The sequence below is a fragment of the Chrysemys picta genome, chromosome 3 (assembly GCF_011386835.1).
Source record: "Chrysemys picta bellii isolate R12L10 chromosome 3, ASM1138683v2, whole genome shotgun sequence".
NCBI classification, from domain to species: Eukaryota; Metazoa; Chordata; order Testudines; family Emydidae; genus Chrysemys; species Chrysemys picta.
In genome coordinates, this window is record NC_088793.1 from 38533747 (window position 1) to 38542913 (window position 9167).

At 43.1% G+C, this 9167-nt stretch overlaps 1 long non-coding RNA gene across 1 annotated transcript; it reads left to right on the forward strand.

The window, feature by feature from the left end:
* The first annotated feature begins 561 nt into the window (after positions 1-561).
* Positions 562-7538, forward strand: LOC135982029 (uncharacterized). Its single transcript, XR_010599226.1, has 3 exons — positions 562-769; positions 1054-1203; positions 6506-7538. It is a non-coding gene; the product is annotated as an uncharacterized LOC135982029 (long non-coding RNA).
* The last annotated feature ends 1629 nt before the right edge of the window (positions 7539-9167 follow it).

The window sequence follows — 9167 nt, forward strand, 5'->3', positions numbered from 1 at the left end:
AATGCAAAAACAACATAAAATTACTTTTTATGTATAGCCAGACTGGTGGCTTAGCAGAAGATGCCATAGTTTAACACATTTACTCCACTTATGTCAGGCAGGTCTCTAAAGGTCATGTCAATTTTTTCTGAAATAGTCATGACCTGGTGATTGTTGCACATCACTGGGAACTCTTGAGTTAGAACCGAGGCTCTAACACAAACACAGTCTGTGGCCTTGGCAAGTTACTTAAACTGACACCTAAAGTTTCCCCATCTGTCAAATGGAAATTGCAATACTTATCTACAGTGTTGTGAGGTTGACTGACGTCTATAAAGTGCTTTTCAGATTAAGAGACATATGGATATTTGATATTATTATGATGGTAAATCCCATTGAAAAGATAGTGTTCCAGTGTATAACAGGATAGCCTGGCCCCTTTAAGGGAGGCTACAGGCTACCCAACCTGTCTTGTCTTAGTCCAGAATCAAGAGAATTCTGGGAATTGTTCCTAGAAGGAGCATGTGATTGCAGGCAACAGCAAGACCTGGTGAGAAAGGAGACAGTACTATAAAAGAACTCCCTTCAGCTTAGTCAGGCAGATAGCCAAGCAGCAGCTGTTGGCTGAGAGACTCATTGTGGGGAAGGTACCAAAGGGAAATGGTAGCAGCTGTTGGAGCTCTCCCAGTAAAAGGAAGACTGATAGGGTGCTCCTGGCTGAAAAAGGTTAGAAGGCAGAGGTGACCTATCAAGGGCTGAGGACAAGTCCTGCAGAGGAAAGAACCTTAGAGTAAGCTGTTCAATGGAGCCCTGCACTGAGGGCTGAAGACTTTTCTCTGTAAAAAATGGCCTAGGATGGGAAGTGGTGTGGGCCTGAAGGCTAGTGTGTACACCTGCCCATATTTAGGGGACTCAAGCAGGGCTTCTGGAGAGGGTTAGGAAACCTTATTAATTTCCTTGCACCAAAGGGGCAGATGAAGGTGTACCCTTGCTAAGGACTGCTTAGCTTAGGGAGGTGGAAGGACTTTTTTTTTTTTTTTTTTTTTTAAACTTTGTTGGATGTCATTACTCTAGAGGGGAGGATGCTATGGTTTGTCTGCATGGCTAAACCACATCAAAACAACCAGTCAGCCAGATGGGAAACTGAGGCCTGGCATACCCTACCAGCAGGAATCTGCAGCCCAGAGGGCAAACTGAGGCATTCTGAATCCTAATACTGGAAAGGTAAGCCATCTATGAAACAATGCTCACCAACTCTCAATTTCCCCCCTGTTATGATTATTCTTTGTGTAATCCTGCTGCTAGAAAGTAACTTATCTCAAGGAGTTATTTTGAATGACTTTTGAAGTCTTTACATCATTGGCCATATGTAGCTTTCCAGGGGTGTTGTGGTTCAGGCTGAAGAGTGAGGTTAATCAGATCACTAGGTCTGAATACAGCATGGAATTCTCTTCACTGTGGGAAAATAGATCTTCCTGAGAAGTTGAAGGGTGTTTCACTCCCTCCTAAAGCACTGCTGGTCCTTGAATGATAGACTCTACCTATTCCTCCCACTTAGTTGGCCCTAGGGCTCACCAATGAGCCCAGGGTTCTTTGTGCTCCTTATTTACAGTCTTTCAGTTGCTCTCTGAGGGAAGTATCTCCTGCTGCTGGAAGCTAACTCTTCTACTGAACTGTGTGTCTCTAAGCTCAGTATATGTGTCTGAACAATTTCAGTCATGTGCCAGCTACTCTAGATCTGCACTTGGCTGCCCTGGTATATGAGGTGAGTATCTGGCCTGGTAATTTCCTGACCTGGCTCCTTGTCTCCAGGCTGTCTGTGTCTCAGACACCCAGGTTAGGTAGACCTTTTGAAGTTCTATAGGGTCTTTGGCCTCTCTGTGGCCTCCTGATAGGATTCCTATTTGGTACTGCTAAGCAAACACTTCACTTTTTTTTTCCTGGCAGGTGTGTCTGGTCTGTGGAAGCTGCTTCCTGTAAGCTTCCAAAATGGTGAGAAGGGATCTCCATGTGTAATGTCCCCCCTGCTCTTCCTGGCAAAAAACATTGAAATTCTCCATTGTAATAAAGCGCATACACACAAAAAGACCATGCTTTCTGCCAGTTGAACATTTCTGCAGTGAAGACAACTTTTCATATCTGAATCTTTCTCTAGTTTTAGTAGCAAATAGCAAAACATTCAGGATAAAATTACAAAGTGTCTTGATCCTGTGAAAGGGATGAACAAAACGTGCCCCGCACTCCTGCACCCCTGGATATTTCTTCAATGTCCACATCTAGCTACCCAGAAAATAGGTAGCAGTCTCTCTTTATGTTCCCTATCACATGCATGGAAAAAATTATAAGCCAGACCACCAAAAATCATGAGACTTAAAAAATAAAAAGAACACCAAAATTATGTAATATTTGTCTTCTGGATTTTTTTGTTGTTTTTTCAGTCTTCTGGTGCATTTGGTTTTATTTCAAGGTCTTCCCCCACAACCATAAGGACTAGAAAGTACAACTGGTCAGAAAAAGGGAAGAGGGATGTTGCATGGAAACCATTGGTCCCAAACTGAAATATTTCAATTTGGATATGCCACTGTGGTGCCTCAAAAGAAGCATAGTTCAGATGATTCATGCTCCCACTTACTACAGGTCAAGCTCCCAGGTCAGACTACATCACCCAAAATATTTGATTTTGTTGAAAGCCCACGTTTCCATCCAGAAAGTTTTGATGAGACACTTCCATCCAGTCTTACTAGAAAACTCTTTTTTGAAAAAGCTGAGATTCTCTCCTTCTTCACTTATCTCCTGGACCTAAGGCTTAAAGTACACAACAAATATTTGCAAGACTCATAAAAGTTGGCCGCACTGCATCCTCTGTGTAAATTACATCCACTCAAGGTTTGTCTATGTGTGGAAGTTATACTGGTATAAGATAGGACATGAATTTAAAACACTAGAGTTATACCAGTAATATAGCCATGTGGACACTCTTATTCTGCTATCAAAGTGATTTCCCTCCCCCGCCCCCCCAGCTTTGTTTATGAAACTTTGGAATCCTGAAAAAAGCCACTTTTATTCTAGAACAAGGGGGAGGTATAACTTTAGAGTTTTAAATTCACTATACTATACACAGTAACTATATACTGATGTAATTACATCAGTATGTGCTGGGGCAGACATGCTCCATGCTGACAAGAAGGGGGTTAATGAGAGTGTGGGATCAGCACCCAAGTCATGCCAGAGTGCTCTGGAATATGGTTCCAGCGTTCTTCCTGTGAGCTGGAATAGTATTCTGTTGCGTCTGCTAACTCTCTAGCCATGTCCAAGACTCTGAGTGTGGGACAAGTGGGGCCCCAGTGCCTGGTGAGGGGAGCTGGTCCTGGACCAGGCAGCCCTTTCAGTCTGGTAGGTTCTGGGCCCAAGCAGGGAGCACTTGGCAGTGGGTCAGCATGGAGGGAGCTGAGGATACTGCAGCTGGCATTGGACAGAGGCGCATGGGGCCAGATCACCGAGAGCCTCGGGTGGAGCCAAAGCTGGGCAATGTTGGGGGCTGGGTACTACGGCTACTGGGACTGCAGAGTCCCCTTGCTGAGCACAATTAGAGAGGCAGGATAGGCTCAGTTCTGAGTCCCCTTCTGGGCCTCCTCCAGATCCTCCACTGCCACTATCTTCCCTCTGCTCCCCTTTTTTCTCCCGCAGGGACTCCCACTGCCCCAGTTTGCAACTCAGCCCCACATTCAGAGCAAGCTTCTGCTGCCTGAGGGGGTGGTCCAGTACTTTTTTTATTTTTTAGTATGGGACACTGCTGTGAATCCAAGTGGCACTGCAACAGCTGCAGCAAATGTCAGGCATGGTGACAGGACTTAAGAGCAGACCCAGCCCACTTTAGGGTTAACTAGGAAGGAGAGCAGAGCTGATTGATTGTAGCCCAGAGACTGAGGTAGCTTGCTGGTGGAAGGGATGACTAGATCCTGGGGGACTTCCTTTTACCCCTCAGAATTATATTCCTTGTAGGCCCAGGACTGGCGATGTGCAGTCTATAATATATGGTGCAATTTGCAGTTTATAATAACTGAACCCCCATTTTACCTTTGGCCCTGACTCAGGCAACCACTTAAGTATTTACTTTAAAGTTAAGCATGTGAGTAGTCCCTTCTGAAGGTGGTAAATGCTTAAATGCTCAACTGGATCAGGGCCTATATAAAAGCCGGAAATCCAGATGTTCTAATTATCTATCCATAGTGGTTCAGAAAGTTTCAGATCTTAACATTACCACAACCTGATATACAGAAAAGCTATTTTAGAGCAGGGTTCATATTGCTGATTTTCTATCACTTGAAGACCCATATATGGTGAATCAGGCAACTTTTCTTTAAAGGCAGAGGGATACAAAAATAGTACCACTCAAAAAGCCTTTTTTTTGTTTTTTTTTTAAATTGCAAAATAGTGTTGTGCTAAAATGTAGTACAATGGAGTGGTATGCTATGATGGCTGTATTGGCTCTGGAAATAACTAGATTTTTCTATTCAATTTCACACACACAGCAGGCAAAAATTATTGCACGTGTTTTTTGCCAAAAAATGTAGGTGTGGTGACACTGAAATGTTTTGTGCATTCATGTTTTTTTGTTTGTTTGCTGAACTGTTTCAGTAAAAAAAAAAAAAAAAAAAAAAAAAAAACCTTCAAAAATTGAAACATTTTGTTTCAATATTGTTTCAAACAAATGTTTTGATGTTGGTTCAAAATGACTTTTTGTTTCACAATTTCCTTTTAATTTATTAAAAACCAAAGTTTTAAAATCGGCCAGTTGAAACATTTACATTTTGTCAAAATGGACAGCTGCTCAGTCAGTTTTCTCAACAACAACAGTTCAAATTCTGTTAACTTTTACATTTCGGCAGAAGAAGCAGGCAGTGACAGATGCTGGGGGAAGGAGCTTGAGGGATGGGCAGCTGGTGCATAAGGGAGCCGGAGTGGAAGTGTATGGGAGGCAGGCAGTTGATGTGGTAGTGGAGGGAGACAAGGATGGGCTGGAAATTTTTGTGTGGGAGTGGAGCTAGGAGTGGGAGGTCAAACAAGTGCTGTGTGAGGGGCTGGCAGTGGGTAGGTGTGTGGGGAGAGAAGTATGAGAAGCCATCATATAGTGTGTATGAGGGACCATCAGTCTGGAGTGAGGGCTGAACAGAGAAAGCATAGTTGTGCTGAAAGGAGGCATGACTGCTACATACCACTATGTCAAACAAGCCAAGAGGAGAGAGGTGGGCAAACCTTCTCTGGCCAGAATGATTTTGCTGATGTTGTAAAGATGATATGCTAACAGCCAAACAACTGTAAAACTGTCTCCGTTTGGCCATAAACATTTTGTGCTTTGGGACAGTGAAATGAGAAATCAGGTGCTTGTACTTAATGATTTGTAAATTGTATGTTTTGGGTCATGCTGTACTGCATGAATTTGAGGCAAGAACTTCAGTTGTTTTCTCTGTGCTTTGCCCCTGAAATCTTCTTTCTTTCTAGGCTGGCCCTTCCTCTTCTGTGCATCTACAGTACAGGAGATTTTAATGAAGTCCTAGAGGTCTGCAAGCTTGTTTCCTTTATAGGGAAAGGCAGAAGAGAAGTGTTAAAGAAAATGTAGAAACCTGTAGATGCAGATTGACCTGTCTCTGGGGCAGAAATTGAACAGTGGTCAATGTCTCCCTCCCCCCCCCCCCAGTAATTTTTATTTATTTTTAATAAGTACATAGAATGGCCCCTGAAGAAAGAAGGAAGAGCTAGCTGGTATTTACAGGTTGGCAGATATCTCTGAGCTGCTGACTTGAAGAATGCCCAAACAGATGAAGAAGGGGATGGAGGAAAAGGCTCAAAGATATAGTGAGGAAACAGAGTTCATATAACATTTTTTTTGGCTGTGTGTGGGGGGGGAGATTTTCTATTTGGTGGTTTCTTCTTTGTCTTTGTAAGTAATTGTTATAACTGTATTACATTGTTTGAATGAAAGAATGTAAAAAGTTTACACCTTTATTTCCAATTTCTTTCCCTAGCAAAGGAAATGAAGACTTAAATAACCACCATAATAGCTTTATTCAGATTAAACTGAGAGTTGTCATAGGAGCCAAATGGATTAGCTAAAAAAAATTTTTTTTAACTTGTCTCAAAGCAGGAGAGAAACAAGATCCTGGCACTTGGGGTATTTGTGTTTTTGGGGATGGGGATTATTTTGGATTGAGGCAATCTGGCACTTGAAGTGTGAGGGAAGGGAGAAAGTGCTATGGTCCATCTGCTCGGAGGCAACGGAGGGAATGCTATAGAGAAGAGAATGTGAGGTGCTGCCAGGTTGGGGGTAGAGTTTGGTGGCTCTTGTGAGGAGGGAAAGAGTTAGTCATTGGGGGAGGGGGAAAGGGGAGGAGTATGAGGAGCCAGCAGTTGGTTTGGGGCAGTGGGGGTGGGGAAGGACTGATTGATAATGAGGGAAAGAGGAAACTAAAAGAGAAACATACAGTTCCAGTTGCCTACTTTTTTTTTTTTTTTTTTTTGCCTACAGGTCTGAGCCAGCATAAAGTTGATGGGATTCAGAACAGAATGAAAATAAATAACTTGCATGGTAGAGTACACCAAACAAGGAGATGTGACTGTATTCCTGAATAAATGACTAGCAGTACCCATGGAAAATATAACTTTTGCCTCACTGAGGCACTTCCATAATATCTCCTCAGATATGGTAATGCCCAGAAACATACTTGCGATTTGGATCTAGCTATGTATTGTCCCTCTGCTCCTGCCCTTTTAAATCTCTGATTGCTCAATTGGCAGAATGGTCTAATGCACCTGTTTGGAATAAAGTTGTTGTGTTTGTTGTTTCCACTCCCTGCTTCCTACACCCCTTGCCTCTTTCTATGCCCACCAGTGACTGTTCTCCCAGTAAATTCTCCATTCTATAAGGACTAATTTCTCATTTGGAAGAGCAAGATAAGCGTCTGTCTTCATTGTATGATCTCATAGTTCAGCTACATAGAGTTGAAATTTAGTTCTTCAAATATCTGATGTGTCAAACACTATAAAACTCTGTTAATATGGCTGTAGATTCTTGTTGTGCAGCTGAATGGGTATTGTTCCACTCTCCCAGATTATCCTACATCCTAATCTATCAGCAGTAGTAGGGTAAAAAATTCTGGGCAGCTCTTTCCAAGTAGACAGACCCCAAGATGGAAGCTGTCACAGTTGCTGACCCCTCTCTTCCTAGTGGATATAAAATTGAATTCCTCCTTCACCTAATCCAATTTACATAGTCCTTTATACTCTACTCCCAAGAGAAGCCAGGGAGAAGAGGTAAAATGATTTGAAGTTAGCAAATCCAGGCTCTGCTAGACCTACACTTAGAGCTGATCAAAATTTTTCACACAAAGCTTTTGTCAAAACAAAAAAGAACACAACCTGCCCTTTGTTCAAACAAAAGTTTTCACTAAAAATTGTCCTCAGTATCAAAACTTTTTCATTTACTGAAAATTGCATTTTCTTACTGAAAACTCACTTTCAGAAAGCAAAAATTAAGAAGTGACTTTGAAGTAAAAATGTAGTGGAAACAACAACTTCAAAACATGTCAGTTCCAACAGTGAACACATTCACAGAAAAATCTTACTTTTAAAGCAAATAATTTCAGTACTTCTGCTGATCTCAACTTTCATGATATTTCACAAGATGGTAACTGAGATACCCAGGACCTAAACCGTTTAGCTCAATATAGAATATCAGGGTTGGACCTCCAGGAGGTCATCAAGTCCACCCCCCTGCTCAAAGCAGGACCAATTCCCAACTAAATCATCCCAGCCAGGGCTTTGTCAAGCCGGGCCTTAAAAACCTCTAAGGAAGGAGATTCCACCACCTCCCTAGGTAACCCATTCCAGTGCTTCACCACCCTCCTAGTGAAATAATGTTTCCTAATATCCAACCTAGACCTCCCCCACTGCAACTTGAGACCATTGCTCCTTGTTCTGTCATCTGCTACCACTGAGAACAGCCAAGCTCCATCCTCTTTGGAACCCCTGCTCAGGTAGTTGAAAGAAGCTATCAAATCCCCCCTCATTCTTCTCTTCTGGAGACTAAACAATCCCAGTTCCCTTAGCCTCTCCTCATAAGTCATGTGCTCCAGACCCCTAATCATTTTTGTTGCCCTCCGCTGGACTCTTTCCAATTTTTCCACATCCTTCTTGTAGTGTGGGGCCCAAAACTGGACACAGTACTCCAGATGAGGCCTCACCAATGTCGAATAAAGGGGAATGATCACGTTCCTCGATCTGCTGGCAATGCCCCTACTTATACAGCCCAAAATGCCATTAGCTTTCTTGGCAACAAGAGCACCCTGTTGACTCATATCCAGCTTCTGTGACCCCTAGGTCCTTTTCTGCAGAACTGCTACCTAGCCATTTGGTCCCTAGTCTGTAGCAGTGCATGGGATTCTTCCATCCTAAGTGCAGGACTCTGCACTTGTCCTTGTTGAACCTCATCAGGTTTTTTTTGGCCCGATCCTCTAATTTGTCTAGGTCCCTCTGTATCTGATCCCTACCCTCTAGTGTATCTACCACGCCTCCCAGTTTAGTGTCATCTGCAAACTTGCTGAGAGTGCAGTCCACACCATCCTCCAGATCATTAATAAAGACATTAAACAAAACTGCCCCCAGGACCGATCCCTGGGGCACTCTGCTCGAAACCGGCTGCCAACTAGACATGGAGTCATTGATCACTACCCGTTGAGCCCGACGATCTAGCCAGCTTTCTATCCACCTTACAGTCCATTCATCCAGCCCATACTTCTTTAACTTGGCGGCAAGAATACGGTGGGAGACCGTATCAAAAGCTTTGCTAAAGTCAAGGAATAAAGTCCACTGCTTTTCCCTTATCCACAGAGCCAGTTATCTTGTCATAGAAGGCAATTAGGTTAGTTAGGCATGACTTGCCCTTGGTGAATCCATGCTGACTGTTCCTGATCACTTTCCTCTCCACTAAGTGTTTCATAATTGATTCCTTGAGGATCTGCTCCATGATTTTTCCAGGGACTGAGGTGAGGCTGACTGGCCTGTAGTTCCCCGGATCCTCCTCCTTCCCTTTTTTAAAGGTGGGTACTACATTAGCCTTTTTCCAGTCATCCGGGACCTCCCCCGATTGCCATGAGTTTTCAAAAATAATGGCTAATGGCTCTGCAATCTCA